The following is a 13,548-nucleotide window of genomic DNA, read 5'->3' as shown; positions in this document are numbered from 1 at the left end:
GTATTTCAATGAAAACCGGTACGAAGCAGACAGCAAAATAATAAGTGTAAAAGAGTTTCATTATTGTGCTCCTTCATATTTTTACCCAGCAAGTAAGAGGTATTAAGCCTAGGAGAAATATATATTTCAATGAATATAGCTTATATAATAAGCAGAAAGGAAGCTTAAAATGTATCAGGAAGGTTTTTGGATTTATCCTAGAACTTAGATTAGAATCATCTTCAGCATCCAAGAAGATGGCATCCCAAAACCTCAAAAAACCATCATGCCTAGAATCCAATTAAAAAAGATTTTCAAATGTAAGAAAATCCACAGGACTCCACAATATGGTTTTCGATAAATGTGGATGTTTGTTTGTTTTGTTTCTTTGGCCGCGCCGCGTGGCCCTGGCCGTGAAAGCACCGAGTCCTAAGCACTGGACCGCCAGGGAATTCCCTAAGTGGGGGGAATTAGAGATGTGGGGCTTGACTTTTTCTTCTTCTTCTTCTTCTTCTTCTTCGGTAGCTAAGATCTACAAGCGAACGATGGCTGTTGATCAATGTGCTCTCTGTGTTAGGAAGGAAATAACTGTAAAAATGAAAAGCAGCCTTGCCTTAGAACCTACATATCACACCAAGGAAAATAGTCCTTCTGATTCAATTTAGAAGATATCACTTAAAATGTTGAATTGGTGAAATGTCTACCTAGTTTAAAAATTAGAAAGAATAAAACACTGAAAAGCAGCCCCCTAGATAACCACTGTGGTTGCTTGTTTATAGGAGGCATCATTTCTAAAACGTATTTCTAAAATGTTTATATTCAAAACTGTCAAGTGGCCAACTGTATTCAGAGAGGCAATAAAAGAAAGAAAACGGAGTATGACTTTTCTGATAAGCTGCCTTTCCTGGTGATCCCCTGTTCTGGCCTTACTTTCCTTCTTAGTCTGTTAATGTAAGGGTTTGCTACCATCAACTTGGTTTTGCCCTGCTCTGAGCAGGTTTCCCTCTGTGCTGTTTCTGCTTTAATTGAAAATCTTTGGTTCCCATCAGCATTCCATTGCAAACTCCGTTTTTCTTGAGAGCTCCTCTATGCTTTCCCTCTTCATTCTTACATTTTCTCCCATCTCTTGGTGCCTGTTGGCCTGTGCTAATGAAAACCATCCTAAACTTCCTTACGCTCGACTCTGTGCCTCCCTGTAGAGCCCAGTACTCTCCATCCTCTCTCCCTATTCTCTCTTTTCAACTAGTCGAAATCCTAGTGGAGGGAGACCATTAGAGATGAAACATCTTGGTATATATTGCTAGTTTTCTATGTCCCCTGGCTTTTCTGTGTTTCTGTTGAAACACTCTTGAGAAGTGTCTGATTTCGTTTTCTACATGGGTACCCTTTAAGGCTCAATACTGGAAAAGAAGGGGATCAGAGTGATCAACCCAACGTGGTATCCTAACGTAACAGTTAAGGAAAGCAACAGGCTTTGTGAGACAGCCAGTGATTTGTCCAAAGTCACACAGATAGTAAACGTCAAAGTCAAAACTGAAATTAGGTCTCCAGACGTGTAGTTCAATACTTTCCCTCATTATTCCATGCTATTTTGAATCTCCTACTCAATTTAGGGGCAAAAGAAATCGAACGCAAAACTTTCCAAAGTTTCTTTTCTTACCTGACATGGTCAGAGAAGAGGAAGCATCCACTGCAGGTACCAGGGATGAGGAGACAACACTAGAGGATGTCCGAGTGGCTGCAGCTGAACGGCGCACGTGTCCAGTACAGAGGTCACTGGTTACTGGTCCAAACAGCTCCACGGAAACCCCAAGACTCTACCAAGTGGTAGTAGGTTTGGTAGGAGAGTGATGTCACAAAGCAGGCAGTTGAAAGGTATGAGAGAGCCAATAGGGAGGTCCGATCCCCAACAGGAAGGCGGGCTTGGGTGAAGAGAGTGTAGGAGAGCTAAAACAACACCTGAGTTTCTGAGCTCTGGGGAGGAAATCCTAGAAGACAGATTTACCTCCCCCAGGCTCTTCCATTAGGGAAATCATTGCCACATTTCTTACAGACGTTCATTAATACACTGAACTAAGAGTTACTTATATTCTACAGAGTATTCTATTTTATGTATCATATACTTAGAGCTATATAGATCTTCTTTAATTAATAATCCTTAGGAAGGAAAGAGCCATCTAGTTTGAACTATTACAGTTGTTCTGAAATCATATGTGTCTAATGAGTGAACTGATAGCAGCTTTTAAGGAGCCAAAGTAGGGATTAAGAAGCTCTTTTTGTAACTTGGTTCAAGAGTAGGGTGAAGTTTGTTGAGTGTACCTTGTGGAGAATGTTGTGGTCCAAGGCTCTTCTCTTTTAGTTTCTTCTCCTTGACTCCTACCTTCCTTGGGCTGGGCTAGGCTGGGGGCCAGGTTGGACTTGCGACTTAACATTTCTCTTCCGCTTTCTCTTTTTTTTTTTTCTTCCATTATGGGCATTGCTTCGAGGACAAGCCTTGATCTTGCATTGGACGTTACTTCCTGTCACCTTCCAGCAGCAGGAGTCTTCTTTTCAGTGCTTGATGCTTCACGAAATAGACTCTGCCCGTTGGCAGCAAATACCAGAGAGCTAGGAGACAGAGCTGGTTGCAGACCTTTCCTCTTCCAGCCTTTGGTTGCAATTGTTTGGCCCATAATTTGCTAGCTCTAGTTCCTTGGGCCACACAGGTATCCTGCCATCTCCAGCTCTTGTTATATGTGAGAGACATTCTGAACACTGTCCCTTTTTCTTTGCACAGAAGTATATACAGTGTGGCAGTTACTGTAATCTCCTCCGCCTTGCAAACAGCCACTCTAGAATCTTGGACCTCTAGGACTCTCTGTCTTGCATGCTTGGGGGCAAGGCCAAGCAAAATGAAGAGGAGAATAATTAGAGAAAGAGGAGGACGTTGGTGGAGAATTGGGAGCAGGTAAGGTGAAAGGGCACAGGAGAAAAGAGATGCATGTAGACTTTTTGGTTTCTGTGGGAAACAGGTTGACACACTTGGGCCTCATTTGGTATTAACAGAACAGAGAGTTAAAGATCTAAGTAGCTAGATAGTGTGCAGCAACTGCCATGAAGTCTGTACACTGAAGAGAACAGTCTCACATCTAGTTTTCATTTTGTTTTATGTCATAGTACCTTATTTATAGCATTCACTGGTGTGTTTGTAGAATACAGATGTTTTCAAATGCTCTGGTTTTGTCTACATGGTTATCTCCTTGTCCTGTTTGTAAGGAATCCAACATTGTAAGACATATTGCATGTTTTTCTCTTGACGATTGTTGACCTTGAAGCGTCATGAACTAACTTGAGCTGTTGGATTCTGTGGAGAAACGTTCAAAAGGGTCTGTGAAAAAGGCACTGTGGTGAGTCGCATTATGCACCCGAGCGTAAGGAGCAAGATATCTGCCACCAGCCCAGCTTGGCCTGGATTGCCTCTGTTTTAGTTCCCCTGGTTAGTGCTTTTCTCCCTAACCACTCTTGTGACTGTGATAATGTGAGTAAGGGCGGAGTTGCTAATGATCTATGTGTGAGGTAAGCTGGTTTGAGGGAGGAAATCTATGGACCTAGTCATTTTCCTTGGTGGTAAGCTTTCAGGGGTGCAGAGATGGATCTTCCTGGGGCCTTTTCTGGTCCCAGGAAGATATCGCATAGATGGGACCTCCCAAGACACACATTGAATCTTTAGGCCTGTTTTTCCTATTATGAGGTACGAACGAGTTTCTTCACTGATGGGGATGATGCTTATCTGAGAAGAAATTGTGAAAGGTGGTGTAGTGTAGAGGTGTGGCTTAAGCTTTTAAGTTTTCCTCCAGGTTTTTCCCCTAAGCTTCCTACTTCGGACGGCCTACTTACATGATACTAGTAGGTGATGTCCGGCTAACAACTTCCTAAATATACCTGCAAGCCAGATCAGTGTCTCTTTTCTCTGTATTCCCATGGAAATCAAGAGTCCCGCCGAATTTTCCATCGAAACAGTTGATTTGTGTTGTCTCTAGGAATTCTAAAGGGCGTACCGTTGCTTCCTAACCGGTGTCATTTGGGAGATCCGCCTCTGTACGTTCAAATGATTAATTTTGAGACTTTGCTCATGTGTGCAGTAAACCCTTGAATTCCCTAAGACCTTCCTTTCCTCCATCTCCTACCCCATTAAGCCCGCTTCAGTTCATCTCCTGAATTTCTTTGGAATCTGTCAGCCAGCTCTTCCTCAACTTCCTAATACTGAACTTGCCTGTCTGTTGCGATTAGGTCCTAACTGGTGTCCATATATCTTGTTTCCTTCCAATCCACTCTTCACACAAGAAACCTTCAAAGCAAGTTGGAACGTTGCTCATAAACATCGCTCACAAGCATTGTTTTGAGAATAGAAAACACACTGTTGGCCTTTAAGACTCTGCGTGGTCTAGAATCCTCTCTGCTTCTCTAGCCCCATCTTGTGCCACTTTTGCCCTCACTTTCTATGCTTCAGATACACTGAATTAACCTTAGTTCTCACTCATCTGACAGAAGTCAGTTCAGATACTATTTTTCACTGTGATTCCTAGCATTAAGGAATTTGATTATCAGGTTTTGTATGAGGACTATTTCATCAGGGGTACAGAAGTTCTGGCCATCTCTGGTTTTGGATATCCCTTATTTGTTGAGACCTTTGCGTTGTTTGGTTGCCTTTTGTCTGTTTTCCAGATGGGAAAACAGGAACAAGGGAAGTATAGGTTATTACTAGGTGGGGTTGAGCAAGTGGAGCAGCAAACTGCAAAGCAGAAAGAAGAGGGACGTACTATAGAGGGATATGACTTCCATCCTCAAGGCGCCTGCATCCTGTGCAGGGAGACAGCCTAACATAAAATGAGCCTAACAACAAATATATTGACTTCTTACTAAAAATCTCCAGTTCATAGAACCGAGGGGTTTGTACCTTCTCCTTTAAAAGTGATAGTCCTGGGACTTCCCCGGTGGTCCCGTGGTGAAGACTCTGCGCTTCCAATGCAGCAGGCGTGGGTTCAATCCCTGGTTGGGGAGCTAAGATCCCACATGCTGCGCAGCCAAAGAAATTTTTTTCAAAAGTTATACTCCTGTATTATTGGCTTTAGTGGTTTAGATTTTGTTTTACTGTTAAGAAGATTTCAGTTTATTTACCGGGAACAAACAACACATAATGTAAGAATAGTTTCCCAGAAACGATTTCCATCATTCTCTTCCTCCCTTTCTCCCGCAGACTGGTGTTTCACCTTGACAAGTTCTCTGTCATTCCATAGGAAAGCTGTCTGGCTTGGAGGTTGCAATCCCAGGGAATTTTTCATCAGCGGGGAAGTCTCCATCACTACAGAGGAATCAAGGGAGAAGTCAGTCCCTGGTAAGTGAGATGCTCCCCCTAAACACCAACACAGCAGTCGTGTACCTTTCAAGGGGTTCAGGGGCAAGATGGGCAAGGCATTTCTACTAACTCTTCTTAAGGATCATGGACAGTGCCCTATGCTACGAGGTAAGCGGTGACTGCTGTAATTCTTACTGGTGATCCTTTCCTGTCACTGATTCTCGGCTTTCTTTGTATTTCATAGGACTGTTGTAAGTCCAATACAAAATGAGTCTTATTTTTAAAAACCTGAAATGTTTTACAGAGCCTAGCATTCTCATATAGGGTCCTTTCCATTCTCCCCACTTTCCCGAGAGGCTAAGAACACTTCACACCATGAAGTAGGAGAGGGGGTAGAGCCCTTTTTGATGAAATACATCAACAAAGACAGAGTCTTAGCCTGCTTGCTCTCTGGACAGGATCTCGGACCACAAGGTCTTCAATCCTGGTATAAATGAAGGAAGTGAGGACAGTTCAACTGGCACTCTCATAACAAGAGTTCTGAAACACCTTCCAAAGAGACTATAGCAGTAGATGAGGGAAGGGAGTGCTACAGTGTGGTAGTACAGGGGGAATGATCGGCTACAGCAGTGAAAAGTGTGGTACCGATTGGTGTGCTCTCGGGGTTCTTGGACATGTAGCATAGATGACCTCTACAGTGGCCCTCCCACCTTCCCACCTGCATTAGGTGTTCTTTTTTTTGTAATTTATGTTTATGTATTTATTTATTGTTTGAACTTATTTATTCTACGTATTTATTTTTTTGGCTGCACTGCGTCTCTCATTGCTGTGCACGGGCTTTCTCTAGTTGGCGGCTAGCGGGGTCTACTCTTGGTTGTGGTGTGCGGGCTTCTCCTCGCGGTGGCGTCTCTTGTTGCGGAGCATGCGCTCTAGGCGCGTGGGCTTCGGTAGTTGCGGCTCACGGGCTCTAGGATGCAGGGTCAGTCGTTGTGGCACATGGGCTTAGTTGCTCCACGGCATGTGGGATCTTCCCAGACCAGGGCTCGAACCCGTGTCCCCCGCATTGCATTGGCAGGCGGATTCTTAACCACGGCGCCACCAGGGAAGCCCTAGGTGTTCTTACATAGAGTCTAAAAACAGAGAGCACTGAGAGAAGGTAGTGGTTATTAAAGGCTCAGGATCTAAATTCTACCTGTCTCTACACCCCTTCCCAGCTGTCGATTTGACCCCATTTTTGAATGCCGACCTCATTCTTCAACTTTCTCTGCCGTTTGTGTACTCACCTTGAAAACTTGTTTCTGTGATGCGTTGAGCAGACACAGGGTGGCAGATTGCAGAGGTGGAAGCTGGTGGTCGGATATTTGTGGGCTGAATCTCCTTCAGTCCCATTCCCATTTCTGGTTGCACAGAGGCCCTACTTCCTGTGTATGACACAGAGCCATAGGATTGCGGGCAGGAGCCAAGTTCTCCATACAGTAAAGACCCCAGTGTGCCTTGGTTATAGTAATATACCTGGCTTCCTTCCTGGTAGGTAAGTGACAGGTGGCTCTGCCCCTGATTTGGAATCTGAGATGGTGTTCCCTGAGCAAGGCTGGCAGAAAGCGATGGATGTAGAGGGACCATGTTATTGGCGTCTGAAGTTTTATCATACTGGGCTGCCAGAAACATGGAGGAAGCAGCTGTATGCCGGTCAGTGAGTGCCAGAGTAAAGTCTCCGAGTGAAGAAGAATTCTTTTCAGTGCTTGCTGTGATGTCCCACTCAAGAACACCTGGATAGGAAGCAGCTGAAGTGGAGATCTGGCTGTGGTCAGTAACTCCAGATAACATAGTCGTGCTAGAATGTTGGTAAAGGTAGGCACTACCCATGAGTGTCTGGAAAGGGGTACCAGTAGCCGATGCCGAACTGACGGCAGGGGCAGAGACTCTGGAGAAGTTGCAGACGCTTCGTGTTAGGGAAGTTGCATTGCTACAACAGATTTTTAAGCAACAGAGCAATCCAGCCAAGTTTATATTTTAGAGAGAGAACATCTTCCATGTGGAGGATCAGTTGAAATAGAAGAGATTGTTAGAATTGTAGGGCGGTAGTATTCCAGGCAGGAGATGACGAATGCCAGACACCACCTAGTCACAGACATAGCTTTTGCAGAGATCAGCTACATGTTGTTGTTTTTTATTTACTCTCTCATATAATTTTTTTTAAGTCCTGGACCACAAAATACTGTGGCATCGTTGGAAAAATCTGAGACTCGATTCTAGTCTTTTTTCTGTTTGCCTGCTCTGCAGCTTGGGCTTACGTTCTCAAGCCTTACTTTTTCATTGTGAAATAAGAACGGTGCTACTTAACCCGAGAACTCCCCAGGCATATAGACCCGTGGCGTGTGAGGAGCAGTGAAGGAGAGAAGGAATGGAAGTGCTTTGGGGACCCCAAGAGCCCTTCAGAAACCGTTTGTTCTTTTTAATATTGAGCATTAAAAGTGAAGGCATTCCATTTGTTTCACTCAAAAACAAATTCTGTTCTTCTGATAGCCTGTTTTTTTTTTCCACTCCCTTTTTCTATAGTCAGATCAGTTCCTGATGGGCATTCTCCAGTCCACACTATTGCATCTGATTGGAGGCTATGCAAAATTTCCCAGAGACAATGAATTTTGACTGTATAGTAGTTAATTCTTTATAGTACGTTCCTGCAAAAACACTCTTTTCTTCAGAGTTTTTCCTTTTCAGGATAGTGGTAGTGTTGTGGTAACTAATAAAGGCTACTCTTCAGAAAATTGTATAACTCGTTTTTAGTGTATCTACTTCGCTTACTTAATTCCATATTCCCTGTTTTCTAGACAGACTTCTTGGTGTCCACTGTACCCATGGTTTCAACAGGACTGGCTACCTCATGTGCAGGTGAGTTGCCAACCCCAAGAGGCAGAGCATGTTTAAATTGTTCTGTTTACAATAGTAATGTAAGCTAATGTAAGCTGAATGCAAAAAATGCAGTCAGAGAAGTGTATGAAGTGGAAGGCAATTTTGCCCCCTACTCAGATGTTACCACCAGTAATAATTTAGCACATATTTTTTCAGACGTAAAAAATGCAGATATAAGCATATACAATGGTCCCTTGGTATCTGCAGGGGGATTGGTTTTAGGACTCCCCATGGATCCGAAAATCCTCGGATGCTCAAGTCCCGTATGTAAAATGGTGTAGTACAGTCGGGCTTCCATATCTGCAGGTTATGGAACCGTTGGATATACAGAACTGACTGTACCTGTGATTTAATGGTATAGTGTTTTAGACATTCTGGTTTATAATTTAATATATGGAGGACATCTTCGTCTGACAATATTTGGAGACCTCATTCTTATTTATTTATTATTCTTTTTTTTCCTCCAAATTTGCTTTATGTAGTTGGATATAAATAAATGAGCACAAACTTAAGCAAGATACATGTAACAATTTAATAGAACCTGATACTCTTAATTCTTTCAGTGTTTCTCCAACTCATCATGGGGCTCGTAAGAAAAGTAACCAACATGGATACTACTACAGTTGAATGTCAAATCTTTAAGTGCTTAGGACATACTAAATCCTTGTATAATGCACTTATGAGGAACCCTTCAAGAGACTTGTGTTTTGTATGTAGCAAAAAGTGTTAAGAGTCAAATATTCAACTCAGTATAAAATAATAAGAAACACTTCTGATTTGTTAGGTTGAGATTGCTTCTCCTTTTACTAATGAATGATTGTTTTAGCTGTAATATCACTGAGCTGAACAAATATGTCACCTTGGAGTACATAAGGAAAAATAAACACATGCTAAATGGGTAAAACATTACAACTACATCTTTACTAGACCATCTCTACTAACGCTTCAGAAACTTAGAGATTTAGAGTGTTCTTACGTTAATTGCAAGAAAAATAGAAAGAGAGAAATTCCTTCTTTTTTGAGATCACAGCTGTGAAGTCGTGATTATACAAATTCTTCATTTGTGTGCAAAACATGAAACACATTTCTCTTAATTCTCCCTGCTTAGAATTGTCAGTCAACTAGCAGGACTTTCCTTCCAAGAAACAAGAGACTGAGATGTGTTTTATATAACTTCAATAACCTCAGCACTACAGTAAGAAGACATGCAGTATCCTTTTGCTGTGCTTCAAGACAACAGGGAAGGAGGTCACAGGAAAGAAGAAATCAAAATGGTTACAACTGAGAAACTTTTCTCAGTGTAACCATGGTGCCACTTTCATTTTTACATAAGCATGGTGGCATAATTCAAGCTCAATACATCAGAATTCTTAATATTTAAAATTTACCTTGACTTTTAATTATCACCATGTTAACAACCAAAATAATTTGACGAAACTCATAAGAAAGGGTAATGTTAATAAACCCCACTTTACTAGAGTTAGTTTCTGGACACATTAGCTCATTTTTTTTATAGAAGAGGGACAGTGAATCTCAGTTGGCTTACAAGCTAGGAGATCACTTTGAATTCTGCATTTCTTAACTGCAAACAGATATAGCACTTGTAACAGGTTATAACTGGTTTTCAGCTGGTTTTCAAGCACAGAGCCAGCCCCAACAGTAATAGTACACTATTGAAAAAGACCTAAGGCAATGAATTCCATTTCCAGTGGAAAGAAAGAATCGTATGGTCTTGGACAAACAATTCTGATGGTTTACTTAACAGTCACTTAGTAGTTCTTCCTTGCTCATAGAGCTTTATGACTTTTTTGAGGAGTGAAGCATTCAGCTTGAGTGGATAAATCCTTGTTAGGCTAAGACAATCATTATCATATCCCTCTTTGCCATGAATTGTCTTACGAATGGTCATATCAGTCTGTTTTGGCAAATGAGTAATTAAGGGAAGGCTGTTATTGTGCTTATGAGAATGATATTTTTCTCTGAGAAAAGATAAATAGGCATTAGGAAAATGACCATTTGGGCTCTTTTTCTGCTTCCTCCTTGTTTTGTGAGAATATGATATTTGGTTTTACAGCAGCCATCTTGTGACCCTGAGATGATCATATGCCAATAATGACAAATGGTAGATTAGAAAGAACCAGCAAAGACAGAAAACAGCAACATCAATAGTAACAACAATCACAGCAAAAGAACAATGGGACCTTAACTTGTGGAGTTCCTATAAAGTAAAAAATATAAGTGCTCTATGTTTATTCTAAAACAAAAAAAGAACTATGCAAACCAGCTTAAAACTCCTTTTTTTGTGCCAGTGTTCTAAAATGTGGCTTTTCATAAAACCTTGACCCAAATGCCAGCAACTTCAGAAAAGAATTTGGGTAGGGGGAAGAAGAAAGTTATCTCACTTAGGAAAAACAACCACTATCTTTATCCTAATCTTTGGCACACAGTTGAAACATATATAGCTGCTGTAACACTTTACACAATTCCTATGTACTGGAGGAATAACAAGATCTAAATAACAATTATATTTTTCAACACTGGGTGAAGGCTTTACATAAAAATACCATCCTCCTTTTTCCCCCTAAATTTCTAAAATATCACGTGCTTTTCCCCAACATCTGCAGCCGTTCAGGAATTTTTAGGAAACTTTCATGCATGATCTTAATTCCTAATCCCTGGCTCTTTGGGCTCAACCACAAAAGATCAAAACCACCAAAAATGATGGTTCACTTGAAGTCAGGTGAGAGACACTGGCTCAGTTAGTCTCGTAGGACAAAAGCAGTGCTGCATCAACTGTCTCCATGCAGGAGGGGCACGTGAAGGATCTCATCAGCCAGTCATCTGTACAGCCCAGGTGATCTGCATACACAGCAGAAATCAAATTGGGTTCTCATAAACAAAGTGCATCATACAGATCACACACTCCCCGATCTTTTTTTTAAATATTTGTTTTATTTTATTTATTCATTTATTTGGTTGCGCCGGGTCTTAATTGCAGTCGGTGGGCTCCTTAGTTGTGGCATGCAAACTCTTAGTTGCGGCATGCATGTGGGATCTAGTTCCCTGACCGGGGAACGAACCCGGGCCCCCTGCGTTGGGAGTGTGGAGTCTTTAGCCGCTGCACCACCAGGGAAGTCCCCCGGATCCTTTTTTCTGATCCATTTCTTCCAGGGTCATAAACTCCTTCAGGCTGATGCTGTATGAGGCCTATTCTTTGAGCTATCCTAATTTGCTCCTCTCAGCTGAGGTGCTAGGCGAGTCTGACTAGGTGTTGGATGAGAGACCAAAACTGGAACTTGATCCAGATATGGCAGCAGCAGCTCCTGATCCAGCTCCGTCCCCTTGCCAAAGCTAGCCCAGTCGGATTGAGACTTGTGAGGCAGGGAGATGTCATCCGAAGTGGGGGACTTAAGGCAGTTCCCCATCTTCCGGGGCTTGAGTGTGTGATCTGTGTGCTGTTTTGACAGTCTCCCAACCTCATTCTTTTTTTTTTTTTTTTTTTTTTTTAATTAGTTTATTTATTTATTTATTTTTGAATTTAAAAAATTTATTTATTTTTTATACAGCAGGTTCTTATTAGTTATCTATTTTATACATATTAGTGTATATATGTCAATCCCAATCTCCCAATTCATCTCACCACCACCGACCCCCGCCCTGCCCCGCTTTCCCCCCTTGATGTCCATACGTTTGTTCTCTACATCTGTGTCTCTATTTCTGCCTTGCAAACCGGTTCTTCTGTACCACTTTTCTAGATTCCACATATATGCATTAATATATAATATTTGTTTTTCTCTTTCTGACTGACTTCACTCTGTATGACAGTCTCGAGGTCCATCCACGTCTCTACAAATGACCCAAGTTCGTTCTTTTTTATCGCTGAGTAATATTCCATTGTATATGCGTACCACATCTTCTTTGTCCGTGCACCTGTCGATGGGCGTTTAGGTTGCTTCCGTGACCTAGCTATTGTGAATAGTGCTGCAGTGAACATTGGGGTGCATATGTCTTTTTGAATTATGGTTTTCTCTGGGTATATGCCCAGTAGTGGGATTACTGGGTCATATGGTAATTCTATTTTTAGTTTTTAAGGAACCTGCATACTGTTCTCCATAGTGGCTGTATCAGTTTACATTCCCACCAGCAGTGCAAGAGGGTTCCCTTTCCTCACATCCTCTCCAGCATTTGCTGTTTGTAGATTTTCTGATGATGCCCATTCTAAGCGGTGTGAGGTGATACCTCATTGTAGTTTTGATTTGCATTTCTTTAATAATTAGTGATGTTGAGCAGCTTTTCGTGTGCTTCTTGGCCATCTGTATGTCTTCTTTGGAGAAATGTCTATTTAGGTCTTCAGCCCATTTTTTGATTGGGTTGTTTGTGTTTTTAATAGTGAGCTGCATGACCTATTGATATATTTTGGAGATTAATCCTTTGTTGATCGGTTTATTTTTTTTTTTAAGGCTGCATTGTTCCTTTGCTTACTGATGAACATGTACAAGTCAGAAGTTTTTGATATTATAAAACATCAAAGTAATGAACATTCCTGTGTGAACATCTTTGAATATATATGCTTTGTCTCAGTTAACTTCACTCAGAATGGGACTTCTGCATCAAGGAGTTTATGCCCTTATGCTTTTTGTGGGTGTTGCTACACTGTACCAATGTATGGTTGTTCATGCAGGAAATACGTATTGAGCATCTGTTATGTTTAAGCACTGTGCTGGGTGCTAGCAAAAAGACTTGAGAAATTTTGTGAGTGAGGAGACTTGACCTGCCTGCCCTTTGTGAATTCTAGCAGTCCAGAGAGGGAATAGCTATTCAAGAATCACACTCTGCATGTAGAATTACAACTCTGACAGGTGCCAAGGAGAGGGACATGGTACCATGAGAGCATATTTTAGGGAGGATTTGATCTCATCATGGAGATTAGAGAAGGTTTAGGGATGTTTCAGCTGATATCTGAAGGATGAGTAGGTATTAACCAGATAGGGACGTTGGGGAGAGATTTCTGAGCATAAGGAATAGCAAAAGACCCTCTAAGAGGAAAGCATATGCTGTGTTGGAGGAACTGGCCAGGAAGGTGGGGCCGTTGGGGGAGCATGTCATTATAATGGAGCTGCAAGTGTGGGTAGGAGCTCGATCGTGCAGGCTTATGTTTAAGGTTTCAGACTTGAAGAGTAATAGAAAACCATTGAACTATTTTTGTTGAAGGTGAGTGTGTGGAACATACCCAATTGCATTTTCAACCTATCGTTTTGCTACCGAGTGGAGAATACACTGCAGGGAGAAAGAGTGGAAGCGAGGAAGCAAGTTAGGAGACT

General features: G+C 41.8%; 2 pseudogenes across 2 annotated transcripts in view; one reads left to right on the top strand and one right to left on the bottom strand.

The window, feature by feature from the left end:
• The first annotated feature begins 5,220 nt into the window (after positions 1-5,220).
• The window catches only part of LOC309621413 (mitochondrial import inner membrane translocase subunit Tim8 A pseudogene), a 65,910-nt pseudogene continuing 57,582 nt past the window's right edge, over positions 5,221-13,548 (top strand). The window contains exon 1 of the transcript XR_014249859.1: positions 5,221-5,353. The product of XR_014249859.1 is annotated as a mitochondrial import inner membrane translocase subunit Tim8 A pseudogene (transcript). The remainder of the gene's footprint in view (positions 5,354-13,548) is intronic.
• Positions 9,695-12,584, bottom strand: LOC309621416 (RING finger protein 11-like; annotated as a pseudogene). The gene is made up of 2 exons: positions 11,364-12,584; positions 9,695-11,149 (listed from the first exon to the last, which is right to left on the bottom strand). The product of its transcript is annotated as an RING finger protein 11-like (transcript).

This window comes from Balaenoptera borealis (genome assembly GCF_965194805.1).
Source record: "Balaenoptera borealis genome assembly, contig: HAP1_SCAFFOLD_419, whole genome shotgun sequence".
Lineage (NCBI taxonomy): Eukaryota > Metazoa > Chordata > Mammalia > Artiodactyla > Balaenopteridae > Balaenoptera > Balaenoptera borealis.
Note: the sequence above shows the minus strand (reverse complement) of the source record. Positions and strands in the feature narration are given on the sequence as shown.